This window comes from Lithobates pipiens, unplaced genomic scaffold, assembly GCF_037356315.1.
Source record: "Lithobates pipiens isolate NorthernLeopardFrog02 unplaced genomic scaffold, aLitPip1_a1.2 Scaffold_19, whole genome shotgun sequence".
NCBI classification, from domain to species: domain Eukaryota; kingdom Metazoa; phylum Chordata; class Amphibia; order Anura; family Ranidae; genus Lithobates; species Lithobates pipiens.
In genome coordinates this window covers 202,347,899-202,373,519 of record NW_027507764.1, presented here as the reverse complement: position 1 = coordinate 202,373,519, position 25,621 = coordinate 202,347,899, and the positions used below count along the sequence as shown (strand labels likewise).

The following is a 25,621-nucleotide window of genomic DNA, read 5'->3' as shown; positions in this document are numbered from 1 at the left end:
ATGTAAAATGGCCGCCGGATCGGGTCTATTTATAAGTTAGGGGGAATGTCCAAGTGTCCATGTGCTGTAATGTCTCAATTGGCTGTCCTGTACCCCATGATGGATGTGTCATCATAGGTCAAAGTTCTTTTACACAGTAAACACGGAAGTCCGCCGGGCGAACGGCGGCAATAGTCTGCCGATCGGGCGGACGGCGAACAGCCGAAATTCGCCGCGAAACGACCGCCGGGCGAACCGTTCAACCATCCCTACTGGCCCATGTGCCACCGACCCGGGAGGCGTCACCCCTTCCACCCTCGGTCATTGGCAACCCAGCCCACCATCCCTATTTATGGCCATTAGCAACACTACACACAGGCCTGCTGCATGACCATTTCCACCTGGATTACTGCTGCAACCCAGATCTCAGGTGCAGTTGATTTAAGTGTTTTTGAATCTTCTAATATTCCTTAGCCCCACCCCCCTCTTTTTGCTGATATGTTGGATCATTGTTTATTTTGATGCCAATTAGCACTGCAACAATTGCTGTTTTTTATTCCATCTCTCTAGATCCATTAACAATTAAATTTATTGTAGGTATCATGGGTGTCCTAACACTTGTATTGGGCATTTTATGCCTCTTCAGCTGAGCCAGCTATTTACGCGTTCATACCTACCTGTAACCCAACTGGACCCACATAACAGGTACCTCCCTTTCTTGTATTGCTATACCAATCTTCCCTAATGGTCCTTTCATGCACACCTATTATATTTTCACTTACCATCACCTTTTTAGGTATTGTCTGGGTCCCTGTCCTGTTTCATTACAGACCCCTTTCAGCAGTCTCCAGTCCTCCTTTAACATAACATTTAACCTGACCACATTTTTTGCTATCTCTAGCACACCGTCTTGGCCTTATATCAGTTATTCTTTGTCTGATTAGCTACTTCCTAACATGATGTTCTGCTGCCTTTTACTACTTATCGTATTGACTGTGGCTATTAAGTTTTGGATACACTATGATGATTGCTAGATACATCACAGGGTCAGTATATATGTTTCAATCTACCTAAGATGTGTGCGTACTTGATCACCTATCATTGTGCTTACCTTTATATATGTACCAGCCATGTCTTTCTTACGCTGTTTTTTCTTTATAGATACATATATTTTCCGGGATGTGGGTCAGACCTAATCCAGACCAATCCTAGCACCTCCTTCTAATCTCATTAGTTTACGGGTAATAAATACCCATTCCTCCTCGCTTGGTGCGCAGGTGGCCAGTACATATTAATTACTTTGCTTTATATAATCTCTTCCAACATCACCATGACCAATTACGGCAATAAGAATTGGGACAGTGTTATGTCCGGACACTACAAAAACTTTTCACAAAAAGAGCAAAAGGACACTGAACTATCTTCAGTCTTCTTCAATCTAAAAAAATTATTGGAAGAAAAATCCCTCAACCACTGGCACGTTCACTCCTTTGAACAATATATGGCCAAAAATATAAATCCCTTTGGCCTTAGAATTCAGATTTTCCCAACTATGGAGAACATCAACCCCAATTTTAAAAAAGAATGGGAGGAGAATCTCTTGGCTTGCTCCAATAAATTGATGGCCCTCCTTATTGATGAATACAAAAAAACAATCAGGGAACTTGACAAAGAACTTGACCCCCTGTATGCACAACTAGCCACTTTCAAAACTCATACTTTATATAACCAACTGGACAAAGCGCTCAACGAGCACTTGGAACAGTTTAATGTGACATACTTATAAAAAAGGAAAAGAAGCTTCTGAGAGACTCAAAAGCCTTCCAGGAATCTAAAGCCTACAACTGGAAAAATTCCAATTTCTGTAATTGGTCTAACCCCAAATCCTCTACATTTATGAATGATCCCAACTTTTCGGATGCTTCTTCAGCATCATCTGTTTCCTCTAGAAGGCAATGTAACTATAATAGACCCAAGAAATCCAAAAGGAATTCCCAGGGAGTAGTTCCCACGGTATTTCCCAGAAAAAACAGCACATAATTATCTGTATCCAATATACCACATCATGATTCTGTGGTCCCCGCCAACACTGCTCCACCCCTTTACTCTATGTTTCAATCTGACACTAACACTCTACTCCTGAGAATCTCATTATCAGGTACAAAAGCCTTACCTCTAAACACATCTCGGGAAGATCCCACCATCGGAACCACCCAAAACTCCGAAGGCACATGACAATCAGGTCAGGTAAGGACCGAACTTTCTTTAACTATTGATCCTGTAGCAGAAAACCTGCACGTTGTTAATTTATCTTCATACAAATTATCCAATCTACAAATGCAAGTCCTGGCTAGGGGGCTAAGCTTTTGCCCCAACCAGGATATAGACCGATTTTAAGTTGTTAAAGACATTCAACTCTTTGCAAGGAAACTCATCCTAAAACAAATGTATACGAAAGAAATCCTCACTCAATCAGATTTCCAACCGTATGAATTGGAAGCACTGGAAAAACTTGTAAAGTTGCTAGAGGAAAATGAAACACCTGATCTCATTGATCAAATAGACCTGGAGTAACTCCTGGGTCGTTTTGATCAGTCTGATCTCCCCACTCCACCACCTCCTCCTGTAAAAAAGAAGTCCGATAAGTTCCCCAATCTAAATACGAGCCCTAATTGTTAAACTAGTCACCCAAGACATATGCAAGATCAAATCATCGGTTCGCAATAAGGACAACCTGTCTGGACCCGAACGGGAAGCCCTGAGCTCTCTTAAGATGTCGAGGCAATGTATAGTTCAATTCCGCATGACAAGGGCCTTGCATGTATAAGACATGTCCTTTTTCAAAATAGCCAGCTTAACCCCAACACAAATGAGTTTCTCCTGGCAGCTCTTGAATTTATCTTGTTTCATAATTACTTCACTTTCAATGGTTCCCACTACCTCCAGGTGCAGGGGGTGGATATGGGGACTTCCTGTGCCCCATCATACGCCAACCTGTACCTGGGGGAGTGGGAACAAATGATTCAGCACTCAGCGCCCTTGGTCCAATACATGGAAAATGTTGCAATGTGGTTCCGATACATTGATGACATGCTCCTAGTTTGGAATGGACCCACAGAGCTATTACCCACCTTTCTCGAACAACTCAATATCAACTTGTTCAATTTGTCATTTACCATGACGTGGAACAAGGAAACCATTACCTTTCTTGACACCACGGTCCAAAAAGATCCCCAAGGCACACTCTCAATGGGACTGTTCAGGAAACCCTCTGATGGGAACTCAATACTCCACGCCAGCAGCTTTCACCCTCAACTTCTCATTTCTTCAATCCTATATAGTCAATACTTACGCATTAGGCATAACTGCATGGGTGACACCGTGTTCAAGGAGGAAGCTGATTCATTGAGATCCCGCCTATTGGCACAAGGATACTCACAGAAATGCCTCAAAAGAGCCTATAAAAGGGCCCTTGGGAGAATCTGCGCCAATATACTTTACAACCCCTTATCTAAAAAGAGCAAACCCCACCCAATTTCCATCATTACTACCTTTTCTAACCAACGCCGGGCCATCAAACGGGCTCTTACAAAATATTGGCACATGATAACAATGGACCCACAGATAGGTCCATTTGTGCTAGTGGCCCACGTGCTCACGTACAGGCAAGCTCACTCTCTTTAAGATCGGCTCATCTGTAGTGTGTTTAGGAGTGGCGGAACGTGTGACCCCTGCAGGAACAAGGGGACGTTTTCTTGCGGGGGATGCAACTATTGCAGATTTCTCATTACATCCCACAATATTACCCTACCCAATGGTGAAAAATGTACCCCAAGACACTATGCTAACTGCCAGACCTGTGGGGTGGTATATCTTCTTGTATGTGAATGTTACAGCTTTTACGTGGGTAAAACCATTCAAAAATTCTGGCACAGAGCATACAAACATATCCTTTCAATGAAAACATGCAACCCAAACCTACCCCTGGGCAGACATGTTACTAGGGTACATGAAAGTATTTGCCCAAAATTTTCCTTCTTGATCTTGGACTGAGTGCATGATGGCATTCACGGAAGAGACACTAACAAAATACTACTTCAATTAGAACAGAGGTGGATTTTTAGGCTTAAAGCCCCCCAACCACCTGGATTGAACAGTGCCATATCTTTTAAACTCTTTTTGGAGGGTTTCACCTCTGGAGGCTTGGAATGGGAACCCCATGAATAGCAAGCCTCCCCCTCCCCTTCTGTTTTTTTTTCTTTCTCCGCCTTCTTGTACGTACTTATTTACATTGTTTACATTGGATGTTTATGCTGCTCTGCAAAAAGTTTTTAATTATCCTTTTATTCATATAGTGCTCCCCAGACCTCCAGCTGCTGTCCCCCTCACTTTTGTTGTTTGCCTACATTTGCTCTCACTATTCCACCCCCAGGCCAACCTTTTGTGGTCTGATGAGACCAAGATAAACTTATTTGGTTCAGAAGATGTCAAGCATGTGAAGGCAACCAGGTGAGGAGTACAAAGGCACGCGTGTCTTGCCTACAGTCAAACATGTTAGTGGGAGTATTATGGTCTGGGGCTGCATGAGTGCTACTGACACCGAGGAGCTACAGCTCATTGAGGGAACCATGAATGCCAACATGTACTGTGACATACTGAAGCAGGGCATGATCCCGTCCCTTCGGAGACTGGGCCACTTGGCAGTATTCCAACATGATAACGACCCCGAACACCCCTTCAAGACAACCACTGCTTTGTTAAAGAAACTGAGGGTAAAGGTGATGGACTGGCCAAGCAGGTCTCCAGGCCTAAACCCTATTGAGCATATGTGCCGCATCATCAAATGGAAGGTGGAGGAGCACAAGCTCTCTAACATCCACCAGCTCTGTGATGTCATCATGAAGGAGTGGAAGAGGACTGCAGTGCCAACCTGTGAAGCTCTGGTGAACTCCATACCCAAGAGGGTTAAGGTGATGGAAAATAATGGTGATCTCACAAAATATTGACACTTTGGGTCCAATGTGGACATTTTCACTTAGGGGATGTATTCATTTTTGTTGCCAGCGGTTTAGACCTTAATAGCTGTGTGTTAAGAGAGCAAATTTACACTGTTATACAAGCTGTACACTCACTACTTTACATTGTAGTAAAGTGTCATCTCTTCAGTGTTGTCACATGAAAAAAATATAATAAAATATTTACAAAAATGTGAGGGGTGTACACACTTTTGTGAGATACTGTATGAATCCATGACTTGACTTCACCAAATCTTCAGTGTAAACAGGGATAATTCCAATAATGTGTGTGATAAGTCTAACCACTCACCAGAAAGTGGAAAAAAAATCCAGCATGAAATAAACATCACCCAATGTGCTTGGGAACAATTTAACAATACACTCACCAGATGGCAAATTATATTGAGCCTTAGGTCATTACTCTGAAGTGAAGAGACATCTTGCCCTGGTATACTGGTAGAATGGTCGCCCTCAATAAAGACAGGTACTGTGCAAAAGAAGCTCACCCATAGGAGCCCAAATGATGCTCATATAGTATAGTAGTTTATTAAACTTAAAATCAAGTACAAAAGCTGCAGCATAAAAACAAATAAAGCCAAAAAACTTATATAATCAGCCACGGATCCTACCACGAGGATGTGGTGGCAATGACTTCAGCACGTAGGCCCCTCCCAACGTGTTTTGTGCTCATGCATGTTCTCAAGTGTGAGTAAATTCAATTTATATTTAAATAAATTTGGATATCAAATTATTATTTTTTTGTTTTGTTTTTTTACATACTGTTCCTGATCACCACCATGCCAGTCATATTATGATGCTAAACTGCACTGTTGACAGTATGTAAAAAAAATTGTGGAAAAAAAAAACACATTTTATTGAATTTCTTCATTTTCAAAAAAACGTTGACAAAAAAAATTACAAATTAAAATAACTTGCCATACTGTTACTAAATGTCATTTGGGGGATATTTGTACTATTTTGTACATCAGGATTGATCAATTTTCAAATATACACTATATAAGCAAAAGTATTGGGACACCTGCCTTTACACTCACATGATCTTTAATGGCATCCCAGTCTTAGTCCACAGGGTTTAATATTAATATTGAGTTGCAGCTATAACAGCTTCAAGTCTTCTGGGAAGGCTGTCCACAAGTTTTAGGAGTGTGTCTATGGGAATGTTTGACCATTCTCCCAGAAGCGCATTTGTGAGGTCAGGCACTGATCGGACGAGAAGGCCTGGCTCGCAGTCTTCGCTCTAATTTATCCCTATGGTGTTCTGTTGGGTTGAGATCAGGACTCTGTGCAGGCCAGTCAAGTTCCTCTGCCCCAAACTCGCTCACTCAGGAAAGCTAATCCTCTGATGTTCGTTGGAAGTGAATTCCAGAAGGCTCTGGATAGCAGGCAACAGGCAGGATAGCAGGCACGCGCGCACTCACCATGTACAGCGTGACCGTGCCTGCTGGACTGGCAGACTTGATGTCAACCGGTCTCCTAGCAATCATGTCACAGAGCCTCAGAATGGGGAGGTGCCTATGTAAACAAGGCACTTTCCATTCTGGCTCGTGTCATGACATCAAGAGCAGTGATCACTGTTATGTGACTAGTAGCCCATCCCCCCACAGTTAGAATCACTCCCTAGGACATACTTAACCCCTTCATCACCCCCTAGTGGTTAACCCCTTCACTGCCAGTGTCATTTACACAGTAATAAATGCATTTTATAGCACTGATCGCTGTATAAATGACAATGGTCCCAAAATAGAGTAAAAAACGTCTGATGGGTCTGCCATAATGTCGCAGTCCCGATAAAAATAGCAGATTGTCGTCATTACAAAAAAAAAAATAATAATAATAAAAATGCCATAAAACTATCCCCTATTTTGTAGATGCTATAACTTTCGCGCAAATCAATCAATATACGCTTATTGCAACTTTTTTTTTTACCAAAAATATGTAGAAGAATACATATCGGCCTAAACTGAGGAAAAAAAATTGGAGTTACTTACTGGTAACATCTTTTCCGGGAGTCTTTCAGGACAGCAACCTATGAGAGACATTGGCTCCTCCTTTTTCAGGAAACACCGCCCAGCCTAGATTTAAAAGGCATGCTTACCTGCCAGATTTTCAGTTCTTCAAGAGCAACTCCGGCCAGCTGGGGAGACACAAGAACACATCATACACCATAAATAGCTTTTTTGATGGTTCCTGAGTGGGGAACCCAAAAGGAAAAACCAACAAGGGTGTGTACTTGGTACTGTCCTGAAAGATTCCCGGAAAAGACGTTACCAGTAAGGAAATTTTCCCATATCGTCTTTCAGGACAGCAACCTATGAGAGGATAAGTGAGCACTTACCCTTAGGTTGGGACTAAGACTTACAGGACTCTGTGTCCAAAGAGCCTGATCCCTTTGCTGACAACTAGAGATGGACAAACTTCCGACGGGACGTTTCGCGAGCACGAACTGCGAACGTGGCCGAAAGTTTGCAAACCACAAAGTTCGCGGCGGGCCCCATTGACTTCAATGGCAGGCAAACTTTAAAAACTTACAGGTCATATTTCCAGCCACAAAATAATTACTAGCTCACACATAGTCCCACCACATGGCCACTGACATAACACATGTATGAAGTGAATCTGGAATCGGCAACTACAAGCATTCTTTTTTTATATGTGAAATTTTGACAATTCAGGTCTCAGGAGCGCATGAAGGCAATGGAGGAGAGGAAAGATCAGGGTAGGCTTTGAAGAGGGTGCAGGAGATGATCACTAGCACTGTGATATAGAGCACTGACACCAGCACCATGATAGAGTGCACTTACACCAGCACCATGATAGAGTGCACTGACACCAGCATCGTGATATAGAGCACTGACACCAGCACTGAAATATAGAGCACTGACACCAGCACCGTGATATAGATCACTGACACCAGCACCATGATATAGAGCACTGACACCAGCACCGTGATATAGAGCACTGACACCAGCACCGTGATATAGAGCACTGACACCAGCACCATGATATAGAGCACTGACACCAGCACTGAGATAGAGAGCACTGACACCAGCACCGTGATAGAGTGCACTGACACCAGCACCGTGATATAGAGCACTGACACCAGAACCGTGATATAGAGCACTGACACCAGCACCGAGATATAGAGCACTGACACCAGCACCAAGATATAGAGCACTGACACCAGCACCGTGATATAGATCACTGACACCAGCACTGTGATATAGAGCACTGACACCAACACCGAGATAGAGAGCACTGACACCAGCACCGTGATAGAGAGCACTGAGCGGAGGGTGCAGAAGAGTAAGGCTGAGTGAGCCACTCAACCAAGTCTGGTGTGTCCTTTGATGTAATCGCACGCACCTTCTGCAATTTGCCACTTTGGCTCAAGTCTGTTGCTTCTGCCCTACCCCTACCACCCCTGCGGAAGGGCCTGCCTCTTCCTCTGCCTGTCATTTTTTAAATAACCCTGTGACAAAAGTCTCTAGAGAAGTGCAGTATGTATGTGGAAGAAGGTATATAACACCCCACTTCAATCTGTTGTTTTTGGGGGCCACTGGTCTATCACACCAGTTATAATACTTTTTTTTAATTGCGTTTGTCACTCTTTGTAGTATCGCTGCAGGACCGCTCAGCAGTCACAATGCTGCACAATGGAAATGCACTATACTATGCTTTCTATATGTGAAAGTATTTTATACGTGTATTACACACCTATATACTGAACACCAAATAGTACACCTATACCAGTCCTTACAAGGACCTTTGTGGGCCTAATAGCTAGTGATTTTCAGACTGTACCTCAGTTGCTACACTGATAAAGGACTGCTGCAGAATAGGGCAGTAGTCAGCAGCAGTGCACCACAACCCTATATATTGTACACAAAAAGAAAAACAACTGGTCTATAATAACGTGTAGTGAGTAATGAGTGGGATTGTCCTCTAACCTCCAACACAGTATCAATAAAAAGATTGTGTGGGTCCCCATAGAAGGGTGACCCTAGAAAAAAGTGAGGATCACTGAGGACAATAACAACTAGTACATAGCCATTTCCAAAAGTTTAATTCATAAAAAATGTCTTTACTATCCAACATAGATTATGGAAATTCATAAATGTATCACTAAAACACGTAGGACATAATATGTGGAAGGGCCACCTTAGAAAAGAACCTTTATAAAGTTAACTGCCAGGATTCGGAAGCAGTCTCCGATCCTGGCAGGCACTGACCTAGGGGGGACATAAACACACAGACAAACCCGTGTTAACAAAAAACATAAAACATATACAAAGTCCGGACGCCAGTGGGATCTGACGCTGGTCCCAAATGCGCATAGAAAATTAAAAATTGAGTCTTAAATTAAGCCAGGGGGCTGAATGATCAGCATAGACCTGGCAATATGGGGCCAGAATCGGATCCCCCCAGTGGCTCGAGCCGAAAAAAAGAAAAATTAGACAGAGGCTGGCCAGGAGAATATTCAAAATGACACTATACTACCAAATATAAACCATAACCCCCTTAATGCAACTGGCATAATTTTATATCCACACTAATTACTATTATGTCGTCAGTCAATGTAGAGCAACAGATTGCATATTGGACCTATATGGATATTGGGACACTGATAGTAAGAGTCTAGAAACATGCCTCTATATATAGTCATATCAAAGTTCCAAATGTGGATGACTTTTGCTTTTTCAACGGAAGTGTAATGTCTTATACCAGGTGTTTAACCGCTGATGCATGCATGTCCATAACATCCACAACAGTCACAGCGTTGACATGAACAAGTTAGCTGTATTGAGATATGGGTACTTAGGTGGATCACCGACTCCTCTCGGTCTTGAATAAAACATTTAGGTCACGAATTGCCACACAGAGGTGCCTCACCTAGCGCAGCAATCCTGCATGCGCTGATATACAGATACCAGCATAGATAGACTCCTGGTAAGCTCGTATTCAGTCCTGTGTCCTATACCGGTCGGCTCACAGCCTCATGGGGGATCCCCTCTGCTGCTTCGCAGCGTGACGTCCGGGCGGAAATGACGTCAAAAGCGTTTCACAAACAATAGTGTGTAGCTTCATCTGGACGTAATGAGCATGCGAGGGTACTCCCTTATATTCGGTCCACCTCCCGCAGCAATTCTTAATTATTGAAATCTAAAGGAGTATTCCCCGCCAGTGCAAAAAAGGAAGCATACCTTAAACTTCAGCAGAGCAAAGTCCATGTTCATATTTTATCAGAGAACCTCTTCATCATATCCAAATACAGTAGTCACAAGTCTATGGTACATTAACTATTGTTAATATTTTCCCCAATTTCTTATGGGATTATTCTGAGGGACACATGCCAGAATTTACAAATGCCAGACATGATTGTTAAATCCCATGTGAGCAGATCAAGTAAACAGCTTCCATATAAAGTATCTATAACAGGGAAAGTATAAGCAAAAGCATGAGAAAAGGACAGAAAGGAAAGAGTGACACAGATCAGACAAACCAACGGACAGGATAGTGACAGTGAATTATACCGTAGCACTTCAAACTGTATGGTTATTGAACAATTGTTTAAATCTACAATATATGTATATTGGCCAACTAATTATAATGGAATATTACAAAAAGAAAATTGTCTAAATTCCACAATGAAGGACCACCGTTAACTCAGTATACACATATTATTTTGATGAAAATCTACCCATTACCGTATTTATCATATATAAACCAACAACAACTGAAGTTATCATAGATGTTAAAACAGCTGATCAAATGGGATATCAATATTCACCAAAAAGATTCTGTCACGTATCAATGTCCTGAATTTATACAGAAAGAAATGGTTGTAAACTCAATTCCGTGTTTAACCCCCGCGGGGTAAGTGTACCTAAACGGAATATACATTTCTTTTCTTTCTGTTATAATATCGGCAAGTGGACAAGTTTAGGGCATAAATCCCTTTAACTTACATGCCCTTTAGTCTTCCCTGGTGAAATTGCGCAAAGTGCCGGGAAACAGGTTTGTCTGGGTTTTTTTCAAGGATTTCCCTCATATGTTCCCCAATGCGGATTCTAAATTGCCTTTTGGTTTTCCCTATGTATAATTTATTGCATGGACAGGTCAACATGTAAACTATTTTCGTTCTGGCACAATTAATCAGACTTTGAATTTCAAAGCTTTTTTTATTCTGTGCGTCGCTGAAACCTGAAGTCCGATGTACAAAGGGACAAACCTGGCAATGTCCGCATGGGAACATCCCCTTACTTCATGGAAACTGGGATAACCATGACTCATCTGTACCCCTAACGTATTCCTAAGCAATAAACCGTTCGCCTAGATTTCTTGCCCATCTAGCCACCATTGTGGGTTTCGGACCCATGATTTTGGCAATACCTGGTTTGCTTGTGAGAATATCCCAATGTTTCTGAAGGATTGAGCGTACTGTTTCCCATTCTGCACCAAAATGAGTGGATTATCCTAACAGGGGATCCTTCAACCTCTGTAGAAGGGATTTCGGGGGTATTCTTCTCTAGAGGAGAGGATCGATTCCTCTCTCCTGCTTTCCGTTTTGCTCTTCTAATTTGTTTATGTGGATACCCCCTTTCCCGGAATCGTTTGTAAAGTTCGTCGCTTTCTCGTTTGTAATCCTCTGCATTTGAACAGTTTTGTTTAATACAAAGAAACTGTCCCACTGGGATACCGTTTTTTAGCCACTGTGGATGGTGACTATCAGCCATCAACAGTGTATTCGCCGAGGTATCTTTCCGGAAAGTTTGAGTAGATAGAGAGAGATCAGACATGCTGATCGATAGATCTAAAAATGAAATTCTTTCCGGATCCCATACATACGTTAATCTGATATTGCGATCATTGATATTGAGGAAATCCATAAACTCCCTGAGGGAATGTTCATCTCCCTTCCAGATCATCAGGACATCATCTATGTACCTGAGATCTGGCATCCGGACGTTGTATATGTTTTATGTTTTTTGTTAACACGGGTTTGTCTGTGTGTTTATGTCCCCCCTAGGTCAGTGCCTGCCAGGATCAGAGACTGCTTCCGAATCCTGGCAGTTAATTTTATAAAGGTTCTTTTCTAAGGTGGCCCTTCCACATATGTCCTATGTGTTTTAGTGATACACCTATATATTGTACACCTATACCAGTCCTTTACAAGGACCTTTGTGGACTTAGTAGCTAGTGATTTGCAGACTGTCCCTCAGTCCCTACACTGAAAAAGAACTGATGCAGAATAGGGCAGTAATCTGCAGGAGTGCACCACCACCCTATATATTGTACACCTATACCAGTCCTTACAAGGACCTTTGTGGACCTAGTAGCTAGTGATTTGCAGACTGTACCTCAGTCCATACACTGATAAAGGACTGCTGCAGAATAGGGCAGTAATCTACAGCAGTGCACCACAACCCTATATATTGTACACCTATACCAGTCCTTACAAGGACCTTTTTGGACCTAGTAGCTAGTGATTTGCAGACTGTACCTCAGTCCCTACACTGATAAAGGACTGCTGCAGAATAGGGCAGTAATCTGCAGCACAGCCCTGCACCAGCACCCTATATATTGTACACCTATACCAGTCCTTACAAGGACCTTTGTGGACCTAGTAGCTAGTGATTTGCAGACTGTACCTCAGTCCCTACACTGATAAAGGACTGCTGCAGAATAGGGCAGTAATCTGCAGCAGTGCACCACAACCCTATATATTGTACACTTATACCAGTCCTTACAAGGACCTTTATGGACCTAGTAGCTAGTGATTTGCAGACTGTACCTCAGTCCCTACACTGATAAAGGACTGCTGCAGAACAGGGCAGTAATCTGCAGCAGTGCACCACAACCCTATATATTGTACACCTATACCAGTCCTTACAAGGACCTTTGTGGACCTAGTAGCTAGTGATTTGCAGACTGTACCTCAGTCCCTACACTGATAAAGGACTGCTGCAGAATAGGGCAGCAGTCAAGTATAATATTCTTTCTATATTTGGAAGAAAGTATAATATACGTGTACAGCCCTATATACTGTACACCTATACCAGTCCTTACAAGGACCTTTGATGACCTAATAGTAATAGCTAGTGATTAAACTGACTGTCCCTGCTGCACACAGCGTCCTATCCCTCCCTGCACTGACAAAAGACAGGCTGCTGCAATCACCAGCATAGCAGTGTACTCAACCCTATATATTGTACTACACCTATACCATACCAGTCCTTAAAAGGACTTTTGTGGACCTAATAGCTAGCGATTTGTGTCACCACAGTTTCTCCCTGCTCCACACAGCATCCTCTCTCTATAATGACATAAGACAGAATGTAAAATGGCTGCCAGATCAGGTCTATTTATAAGGTAGTGGGAAATGTCCAATTGCCCATGTGCTGAAATGTCTCAATTGGCTGTCCTGTACCCCATGATGGATGTGTCATCATGGGTCAAAGTTCTTTCACACTGTAAACACATATGTCCGCCAGGCAAACAGCGGCAATAGTCCGCCGATCGGGCGAATCACGAACACTCAAAATTCACCGTGAAACGACCGCCAGGCGAACAGTTCGGCCATCCCTACTGACAACAAGATCCGCCTCTAGTGTCAGGTAAAAGGTGAGCTGAATCACGTTGCTGCTGTACAGATCTGGCATGGAGTAGCATCAGGGTCTCTGAGATCTCCCTACATATAGGCTTGTCTGATTGTTAGCTAATGTCATCTTCACCAGGTACTGCTAGAGATTTTAACCCTTACTTTTTAGGAAGGAAACTCCACTCTGCCTGTCTGCCAACTGCAAGTACCTGTTTGCTTTGCTCAGTTCAGTTAACATTGTGTATAAGTCCTGGGGTCAACCAAGTACCAGTAGGCCTGCTTGCCTTATGGGAAAGGGGGCTGCTATAGGTGAAGAACACAATAACTAGCTATAATATCTGACCACCTGCATTAGGGATAAGCATGACACGTGGGAGAAATTTTTGGATCTAGAAGTCTCAATTCGACCCTTATATTCACACAATGGTCCTTCCAAACATGATAATAAATAGTCAGGCCAGAACATTTCTACCTACGCTAAAGTCTCCACAGGACTGCCTTCATTGGTTGCAAGTGGTTATTTTGAGTTCTTAATATGGCAAATGTGTCAAGGGAAGATGAAAGCACATGATTAAGGGCATCTATTTTGTGAACAAGGGTGTCAGAAATGGAGATGCAGAGTAGGGAGGAATTAACAGAATTAGTAAAAATGTGGGCTGATCAATAGAAGCCCAGTTGCGGTAATTTACAGATTGAGACAGGGAGGTGTTGGAAACAGCTAATTCCAGATTGAAAAGAATTGCTAGGTGGTCAGACAGCCCTAAGTCAAGAGAAAAGCAGTCAGACAAATGAGTGATTGGCAATCATAGGGTCCAGGGTGTGTTCTTTGATATGCTTGGGGATGCAAACAAATTGAGTTAGTTTAAAGCATCCCTGCAAAGTCAGAAAATCTTTTGCAAAATTGGAAGTCCTGGAATTAATGTGTATATTAAACTATCCAAGGATAAGGATTATCTTAAAACTAAGGCAAAAAAAAAAAGAAAGCAAGTCAGCAAATTCACTTAAGAAAGCTTTACAAGACTTGTGTTGTCGGAAAATAGCAGCAATAACATGGGAGTGGGGGGCACAGACCTTGAGAACAAGGCATTTAAATAAAGAGAGAGTGTACATTAACAGGATAAATTGTGGAGCAAGCTGTAAATTACAATTGTACCTCCACCCTTACATACCCAAACAATCCATACCCCAGAAGGGTGAGTTGGTTGAAAAGGATGGCATCAATTAGTTTGTACAAAGAAGGGGAAGGCGCACTGACCTAGTGCATTACCATAAAACAGCTTTATTTAAAATTGAATCAAATAGCAAAATGGCTACTCACAAACGAGTAATGATCACAGGCAAAATCAATACAAATAAATCCATCGCACCAAACGTTTGGCGACTCCAGACCAGATGTCCGAGGAATTTGATGAGTACCTCTACGGAAATGGCTAACGCGTTTCGGGAGTGACCCCCTTTCTTCAGAGCCAAAGAGGGCTATGGTCTCTCGCTGGAGGCTGCCAGTAAATATATATAAAAAGACCTCTAAGCCCATGAGGTAGAAAAGGTCAGAAAACTCCACCCCAGGTCAGACAGGTCAGAAAGCTCCACCCCCCAAAAAAAAAAAAAAAGGAGGGAGAGAGGCGACTACAAGTGTCGCATCTTATGCGGAAACGCACGCGTGTGCTCATGCACACGTGTGTGGATATACATATGTACTCCTGTTCAAGAATAATACTAACCGCCACATACGATAGAGATTTTTTGTGTTAATATCTGCCACATAGAAATTACTGATGATCTTAGTGGTACACTCGAGGGGGAAGGTGCTACACCGAATTTCATTTTATTTTATTTTATTGAAATACATTTAGTGCTGTACACAACCTGTATGTGTGCAAAGGTGATGTCCTCGTGGAACGCTATCTGCTGGCTGGAGCGCACCTGGTTTCTTGTAGCAGGAAGTGCGGGTGGATATGCGTTCCACCCGCAACTTCCTGCTACAAGAAACCAGGTGCGCTCCAGCCAGCAGATAGCGTTCCACGAGGACATCACCTTTGCACACATACAGGTTGTGTACAGCACTAAATGTATTTCAATAAAATAAAATAAAATGAAATTCGGTGTAGCACCTTCCCCCTGTAAGGTTTGGGGACACTAGCTCCGCTGGACCAATAAGGCTTTTCTTCAGCATACAAAACGTAAATTAAAGTCCGCTTATCTTCAGCACAAATAATAAGAAAAGAAAGCACCTACAGTTCTGTAGTCTGGTCTTCACCCCAAAGTTTTCAGAGTCCTTACAGAGATCTTTTGCACCCTCCAAAACAGCAAAACAGCAAGATAGCTCCTCAGACAGGTGTTAATCTCCTTATCCTCCTCACCACCACCTCTCTACTACGTCCTGTCTTATGGGCTGTCTTCTTGGAGGCCTTTAACCCCCTGTGTGCCTAATCCCTGTGTTCAGGGAGGGAGGCTCTTTTCCACCCAAATGTCACTTCAGAGCCCCCCAAATTCCGGGTCCCAACTATCTCTCTTAATATAGAGAGGACCGCGAAGTCCTCTCCTAAAAACTATCCCTGGAATTTGTCACCCATTTTTGGGTGACCCCCTGAGGCCTACCAGGATTCCCTTAAAGGGACCACAACCCTTGAAGTGCCCTGGGGATCTGGGAGGGGCGGCCCTGCCGGACTTCGCCCTGTATTACCTGGCGGCCCAGGTGTCCCACTTTTTCCACCTGGACAAACAGGACAGGGATAGGTATTTAGCATTTATTTGCCCCAGGCGTGGACACTTGATCACCCATCCCTTCCAAATGCTCTTTAAAGCCTGCGCCTCGGCGGACTTCCGGGGAGGTCGCAGAGGACTCCTTTATGCACATTGCAGGATTTGGGAGGTGGTGGGTAGGAAGCTGGCTTTTCCTGAGACCCACTCCCACACCCCACTTTGGGATAACCCCGGCCTGGGCGAATTGCGCCTGCTTCCGGGATACTCGGTCTGGCTCACGCATGGGATTAGATTTCTCTCCGACTTATACCGAGATCGGGTGCTAAAATCGTTTCAAGAACTTAAGGAGGAATTTGCACTCCCGAACTCCATGCTCTACAGGTACCTCCAGCTTCGCCATGCTCTTCAGGCACAATTTGGGCAGTCCCCACCTGGGGTGGGGAGCCTGGCGGTGGTGGATGTGCTCTTGGGGCAGGACCCACGTAAACTGATCTCTAGCGTATACAATCTTTTGACTCGACCCCCGGCGATTGTACTGTCAGAGGCCCTTAGGAGGAGGTGGTTGGAGGATGTTGGGGGACTTGAGGTTGATGAATGGGAAGATGCCCTGGATGCTGGTAAAAAGGTCTCACCTAGACTCTCAGATCGGTTCACCCACCTGAATATTCTACATAGAACGTACTTGACCCCGATGCGCATTGCTAAATATAAACCAGCTTACAGCCCCCTCTGCCCCAGGTGTGGTAGCCTACAAAGCACCTTTTTTCATATCCTGTGGTCTTGCCCGGTGATTCAATGTTTCTGGTCTCAAATTGTCAGATTTATCCACGACAAGATGGGATCACCTCTGACACTATGCCCCAAACAGTGCCTTTTGGGGGTTTTCCCTGATCCAGACTCGGACAAGTACCACAAGATATTTTTACATGAATCTTTATGTATGGCTAGGTTACTGGTGGCGAGAAAATGGCTACAAGTCCAGCCCCCCACGTTTCAGGAATGGGTGGCTGCGATCAATCAGGTACTCCCGTACAAGAAAGAACTATATGCCCATAGGGGTTGTCACTCTAAGTATGCTAAAGTCTGGGACACATGGTTGAATGAAGCCGCCACTTGCGATGAGCTTCCCTCACAAGGGCTAGGTGACCCTGCGTAATTGGACCGAAGAGGGTCGGCACTGCACTGCGCAATGAGAATATTGCAATGGTGAAACCTATGATCCCCTGATGTAATGTCCCCTTGGATTCGCCTTATGGACCCGTTCCCCCTGCTGCTTATGTATACTTTCGTTTCTGTTTTTATGCGTTTCTTTCAGTATCTTGCTCCTATTGATGTATTGGGGACCTGCGCGCCCCCCTTGCCACACAGAATGCATTTCTTCTAAGTTTCCCACTGTCGCGTTCTTTGTATTGACCAATGTCTGTACAATATCTTTTTTGTATGTTACATTCTCAATAAACCACCACGTTGTTTGTAAAAAAAGGGACCACAACCCGAATATAGGTGCTACATAGGACCCGTCCAGGACCCAAACTTGGCGTCCTGTACATATCCCCCTCCTCTGCCTCAACGTGGAGGTGTTGGAGGCACCACTTGACACCATACAGTGGACCCAGGAGAGGGCATCGGCATTCTGATGTAGTCTCCCGGATCTGTGCTCTACCACAAAATTGAACTCCTGGAGAGACAGGAACTACCTCGTTACCCTGGCATTAGTGTGCTTATTTTGCCTCATCCAGGTCAGTGGGGCATGGTCGGATACCAGGCGAAACCTTCTGCCTAGGAGGAAATACCGCAAGGAGTCCAAGGCCCACTTAATGGCAAGACACTCCCGCTCCACCACCGCATAGTTTTTCTCCGCTGCCGTCAGCTTTCTACTTAGAAAAACGACAGGGTGCTATTCCCCGTTGATTACCTGTGACAGGACTGCTCCTAACCCTTCATTTGAAGCATCTGTCTGTACTACAAAATCCTTAGTAAAGTCCGGAGCAACGAGCACCGGATCCTGGCACAATGCCGTCTTAAGCTTCTGAAAAGCTTTTTTGGCATCATCATTTCATTTTACCATCACCGACTTTCTGCCTTTGGTCAGGTCAATCAATGGTGCAGCAATGGTGGCAAAGTTGGGGATAAACCTCCGGTAGTAGCCAACTATGCCCAAAAACGCTCTGACCTGCTTCTTGGTTAGGGGACGGGGCCAGTCCTGTATGGCTTTCACTTTACTCATTTGGGGCTTTACCAGCCCTCTACCCACAATGTACCCTAGGTACTTGGCTTCCTCCACCCCAACTGCACATTTTTTGGGTTTGATGGTAAATCCTGCTCTTCTTAGGGAGTCTACGAATGCCTGAACTCGGGGAAGATGGGACTCCCAAATCAGGACTGAAGATGACGATGTCATCCAAATAAACTGAAGCGTACCGATGATGTGGACGCAAAGTTTTGTCCATGGCCCTTTGGAACGTAGCGGGGGCAGAGTGTAAACCAAATGGCATTCTTTTGTATTGGAAGTGGCCTTTCGGGGTAGAGAAGGCCATTTTCTCCCTAGCTTCCTTGGTCAGGGGAATCTGCCAGTACCCTTTTGTGAGGTCCAACGTGGTAATATACCTGGCAGGACCCAACCTCTCAATGAGCTCATCTACCCGTGGCATGGGGTAAGCATCAAACTTGGAGATTTCATTAAGTTTTCTAAAGTCATTGCAGAAGCGAAGAGTGCCATTGGGTTTGGGTACCAACACAATTGGACTTGACCACCCGCTCTGCGACTCCTCGACATCAAGCTCGAGCATTCTTTTGACCTCTTCAGACACTGCCACTCTATGAGCTTCTGGGATACGGTAAGGCGTTAACCGAATTTTTACATTGGGTTCAGTTACGATGTCATGCTTGATGACATTGGTGAGTCCCAGCAACCCTGAAAACATGTCCCTATTTCTTTGGAGGAACTCTTTTGCTTGCTGGGTTTGGGGCCTAGTTAAGGTAGCAGCCACCTGCACCAGGTCGATCCCTGCATGGTCTCCTGACTGTACCGCTACCACCGTGGACACCTGGTCTCTGTCTCTCCAGGGTTTCAACAAATTCACGTGATAGATCTGGTATGGTTTTCTTTTCCCTGGCTGGTGTACTTTGTAGTTTACCTCCCTCACTTTTTCCACTATCTCAAATGGACCTTGCCACTTGGCCAAGAGCTTTCTCTCCACTGTGGGTATTAGGACAGCCAGCCGGTCTCCTACTTGAAACTGTCTGACTTTTGCAGATCGGTTATACACCCTTCTTTGGACTTCTTGAGCCTTCTGCATGTGCTCCCTCACCAGCGGCATCACCTTTCGCATTTGAGAGATATGCTCTACCACGGTTTTGTGTGGTGAGGACTCACTTTCCCACGTTTCCTTTACAAGATTCAGCAACCCCCGGGGCCGTCGCCCATGCACTAGCTCAAATGGTGAGAAGCCCATGGACGCTTGTGGAACCTCCCGGATGGCAAACAAGAGGGCAGGGAGTAACATATCCCAATCCTTCCCGTCTTTCTGGACCACTCTTTTTAGCATGGACTTTAGGGTTTTATTAAACCTCTCAACTAGGCCATTGGTCTGCGGGTGATAGACGGATGTCCACAACTGCTTAATCTGAAACAGTTTGCACAAGTCCGCCATCACCTTAGACATAAAAGGGGTGCCCTGGTCCGTTAGTATCTCCTTGGGAAATCCAGTTCGTGAAAACATTTGAAATAGTTCCCGGGCAATGGCTTTAGAGGAAGTTTTCCTCAAAGGAACTGCTTCTGGATACCTGGTTGCGTAGTCCAGAATGACTAATATATATTGGTGCCCCCTTGCCGACTTTACCAGGGGTCCCATGATATCCATAGCGATCCGCTCGAATGGAACCTCAATAATTGGCAAGGGTACCAGAGGGCTTCTATAGTGGGGCACTGGGGTAGTTAACTAGAAAATGGGACAAGATGCACAATATCTTTTAACCTCAACCTTCACCCCTGGCCAGTAAAACCAGTCGGTTATCCTGGCCTCTGTTTTCTCTGCCCCCAAGTGTCCTCCCAGTGCGTCGTTGTGGGTTAGATCAAGTAGCATCCGCCTATACGGTTGAGGAACCAGCAACTGCTCTATAGTTTCCCCACGGCTTTCAGCCACTCGATAAAGCAAGTCCCCCTTCAACGCAAAATGAGGAAACCTCTGATCTGCTCCTGGCATTTGTGAGATCCCATCCACAACAGAAACCTGCTCTCGGGCATTGACCAAGGTAGGATCCCGCACCTGGGCGGTGCCAAACGCACCCCTGGGTACATCTAGGTCTGGGTGCACTGGCCTTGAGGATGTTTCCCCTTCACCCTCCTCAACCGGGAACTGCAATGGGGAGAGCTCCTCATCATCCTCCCCCAGGATAACCTGTAACAAGAAGACTTGCCCCCCCTCAGAGTATAACTTAACTTAACATTCTCTGCAGTATCATTATCAGTAATCGGTATCTCCGTATCAGTGGGGTGTGTTGTGGGGGTTTCAGGCCCAGGTCCCTCAGACTCTGTCTCTTCCAGGCTCAGTGTCCCCAGTTCTCCTGGCTGTCCTGGCAGCCTCATCTGTACCTGGCTCCACAGTTCGAAAAATAGTGGACAGTCCTTCCCCACTATAATGTCATGTATTAGGCTTCTCACTACCCCGACCTCTTGGGTCACTGAGGTATGGCCATAGGACACAGTCACCAAAACCAAGGGGTACTCCTTGGTGTCCCCATGGATGTACACTAACCGTAGGATTTTCCTTTATGGGGCCAAGTCTCCCAATCACCCTGGCATGTACAAGTGTTACCATGATACCAGAGTCCAGTAGCGGCCTGGCAGGAAGGTGGTTCACCCACACTTCACACTCGAACTGTCCTGCAATTGGATCCAGATGAGTGGTGCAGACTCTTTGCACGTAGAAGGAGCTTCTCCGACCACTCCTGCAGTCCATAGGCTCCTCCTGAAGTGGGCATTGCGCCGGGTATGTCCCCAGGACCGACATCGCCAACACTGTAGGTCTCCTGTTCTTGGGACAGGAACCACCCTTTGAGGCTCTGTAGCAGACGATGCAGTTTTGCGGGTCCCAGGATCTGGCAGGACTTCTCTTCTAGGTGCTATGGCTGGCCTGGTTGCCCTTGGTGGGAGTTCTCTACGCTTGGCAGGCCCAAGCAGGTCCTCCACTATGGTGTACCTTTCAACCAACTCAACCAGCTGGTCAGCGGTTGCAGGGTCTCCATGGCTTACCCAGCTCTGTAGGTCATCTGGCAGGGACCGCAGGTACCAGTCCATTACTATTCGTTCCACCATCTGTGAGCCTGACAGTTTTTCTGGCGGCAGCCATTTTTTAACCAGCTGTACCAGTTCATGCATTTGCGACCTGGGTGATCGGTCAGGTTTGTACCGCCAGCGATGCACCCTCTGAGCCCGGACAGCTGTGGTCCTAGGCGGGCCAGGATCTCTGCCTTCAGACGCTCATAGTCGCTGATATTTTCCATTGGGAGGTCAAAATAGGCCTTTTGCAGGGTCACCGGTGATAAAAGGGGAGATAATGCTGGCCCATTGGTCACGGGGCCACCCCTCTCTCTCCGCTATCCTCTCAAAGGTGGTGAGAAAGGCCTCTAGATCATCACTAGGTGTTCGTTTTTGTAAAAAATGTCTGGCCCTCACAGACACCTGGTTGCCAGCAGCGACAGCCGCTTGTTCTCGTCCCTGAGCCAGCCGCTGTACTGCCTCCTGCAAGGCAGCCACCTATGCTTGAGTGGACTCCTGCTGAGCAGTAAACTGGGCAGCTAGTAGCCGTGTGCTTTCCTGCTGTGCAGCTATGGCCTGTGCTAGGGCCTGCTGCTGCTGAGCCATCACTTTCTCATGGCGAGGGTTTGCATCTGCTGAAGCTTGCTGCTGGGTACAGGTGGCTTGTGCCAAAGCCCTGATGACCTCCTCCATGTCTTTGCCTGCTGCTTGCAGCGTCTAAGCTGACTTCACCCAAGACATGCAATTTGTACACAGTCTCTTTTAAATGTCAGTTTTTAAACGGTTTTTGCGGCTGCAAATGCACTTTTGCCAGCATCCAAGACACCAGTTGAAATGTTTGGGGATACTAGCTCCGTGGGATCAAGTGCATAAACCGGTAAAAGGTGAAACCAAAAATACTTTTATTTATAATTAAGTAAAAAATAAGGCTTTTCTTCAGCATACAAAATGTAAATTAAAGTCTGCTTATCTTCAGCACAAATAATAAGAAAAGAAAGCACCTACAGTTCTGTAGTCGGGTCTTCACCCCAAAGTTTTCAGAGTCCTTACAGGGATCTTTTGCAGCCTCCAAAACTGCAAAACTTCCTTCATCCCAGTTGAAGTCACGTGACAGTGACGTAACGTGTAGGACACTGGAAGTGACATTCGCACACGAGCAGGACGCTCGTTATTGTACTGTGTTATATGCATCTTCAATTTGTGAGTAGTTTTAATCTCAATTAAATTAGTGTTTTTTGTAAAACTACTACACTATGGTGGGCTTTATGTTTATCTCCTGGGCATCTCCTTTGAGTTAACTCGAGGATTAACCCCGTATTGGGAGGCAGTGAGGTTACAAGAGATCGAGGCTCCTTCCCTGGTTTCCCCTTAGAAGGCTATATACATGCTGTATACCTTACAGCTGTAAGGTAATCACCCAGTGTGCTCAGTGAACACCCGGATATCACCGTTGTTGCTTTGGATATTTCTTGCCACATATGTGTGTTTCACTATTGTGTGGAGGATGTTATCCACTGTGTCATAGATTTTCACTTTGAGTGACACTTTCACTTGGACTATTTATTTATTGATTATATGGATTTTTCACTTTGAGTGACACCATCACTTTGCTTTTATTTTTTTGTTTATTTGTTTCCTCCGTTGTCCACTACATAATTTTACTCATTTATTCTTTATGTATATTTTATGATATTTATGGGTGGGTTTATTTATTTTATGTAGTGATTTGTTATGCACATCAGCACTTTTTTGGTTTTGAACACCAACATAATTGCACACGTGACACATTTGTTTTTATATTTGAGATTGGTTTATTAATAATAATGATTGGTCTTCTTTTGTGATATTTATATATATATTCACGTGTGGGAGCGCAACACCACTTTTATTATCACCATAGGTGCTACATAGCACCCGTCCAGGACCCAACCTTGGTGTCCTGTACAATATATATATATATATATATATATATATATATATATATATATATATATATATATATATATATATATATATATATATACATTTATATGTTTTTTTTAGCAGAGACCATAGAGAATAAAATGGCGATTGTTGCAATATTTTATGTTACATGCTTAAACACTTACCTGTATTCATTCTCAATCCAGCACTGTTCCATCTGCAGCATCTCTTCTCCCCTTTTCCCTCTATCCCAGGCTTGGCTGAGAGCTGCAGAAACCATTGGCTCCTGCTGTTGTCAGTCAAATCCTGTTAGTCACACTATGTATCAATAAACGCTCACAGCCCAGCTCAGAAGTGCACCTACACATCAGCCCCCATAGCAAGTGGTTTGTTACGGGGGCAGATGGGGAAGAGGAGGAACAGACAGCTGCAGGGGCCCCAAAGGGACAGGTTTGGGGCCACTCTGTGCAAAACCGTTGCACACATCAGGTAAGAATGACATGTTTGTTATTTTTTTTCAAAGGAGTGAACCTTTACAATGCCTTTAACCTCCACCAGACAATTATGTGGGGCATCTTTAACTGCTTTACCAAAATTCAACTATATCACATCAGTAGGATTTCCTACAAAAATTTACTCCCTCATAAAAAGAAAATTATGTTATTTAGATACAACAGATCGTTGAAAAACCTCTGCTAATTATCTGTTATTAGATTGCTTCCTTCAGAATAACTGTAAAAAATACACATACTAAAAGATAAAAGGTACCTATAGACATGACTGAATGAATGGGTCATCAGACCTCAGTAAAATGCCTTTTTACTATAGTATTAAGCATAAGCTAGTCATTGTCATGATATAATATACTGAGCTCATTAGTAAGCCACAGTGAAATATTTTCCCTTCAGATTGGGTCTAGACATTAGATGTCATGATTTAAATATCTTTACATAAACATATACATTCACTTCAACTACAGTGAATGTTTATGTGCAACTACAGTTTATGTATTTAATAGACATTCCTGGATTTAGGTCAGGGAAACAACAATGATCATTTGGAAAAATCCATTTTAGATGATATGTATTTTTTTCACTCAGAATTGATCATACAGGAGATGACTACAAAGGGTACAGAGTGTTCAATATATGCCACAGTTTCATGCCTGTGGGCAGTCTTACGTTGTAATCAGTCAATACTTTAATCAATCACTGTCACTAACCAAACTGGTGTAATTTCTGAGAAATTTGAACTGCTCGTGGTCCTTGCAGACTTGCAGACTTTTATTGGGGAATAGATTATTACTATGTAAACTGTCCACAGCAGAAACAAAGGGATATACTGTATTTATAATGTTCTGTTAAACATAATCCAAAAGAATGCAGCAAAGTTTTTAAAATTATTTTTCACAATAGTCTGAAAAGCCAATAAAAAAAAATTTTATTAATGTCGAAATTCCATCAGTCAAACCTTTCAATAAACTGAATATCATTTTTAAATGTAATTAATGAAAAATTATGTAACTGTATTTCTTTGGCTTTTTTTTATTTATTTAATTTAAAAACAAATTAATAATCAAAGCTACATTTTCAGGCTCACTGTTTAATTTTGGACAGATATAATCAATAATTCTCTTGTTGATAATAAAGTTTATTTTATAATAAGAAGTAACTATTTATATGGAAGTTTTCAGTGTTATAATGCTATATGCTATATATGCTAATGCTATAAGAATTGTATGAATTCTTAGGCACTTAGTGCCCGCCTGCAATGTACTGTGGATGAGCGGCCGTTATAGGCAAACCGATGTACCTATACGTTGTTGCCTACTTCTAGGTTTAGGGAGCGTATATGCATGCCCTCACCAGCATCCACTTTGATTGTACACAGCGGGAGCCTGTCATCAAGTCCCAGCAAATGATTTATGGCTGGGACCTGCTGATCGGCTGTGTGCATTCAAAACCCACAATCACAATCACACAAAGCTATGTACAGAGGGAATGATCTCTGTGCAAAGCATGGATGAGAAAATTAGAGATCAATTAATAAAAGAAGCACACACTTTACACACATTACACATAGTTAACTACACATTAACCCCTTGATCGCCCTAGATGTTAA

At 43.8% G+C, this 25,621-nt stretch overlaps 1 protein-coding gene across 1 annotated transcript in view; it reads right to left on the bottom strand.

Annotated features, from left to right (window-relative positions):
* NPSR1 (neuropeptide S receptor 1) overlaps positions 1–25,621 on the bottom strand; it is a 658,045-nt gene that overhangs the window by 217,598 nt on the left and 414,826 nt on the right. The gene's annotated exons all lie outside the window — the stretch shown is intronic.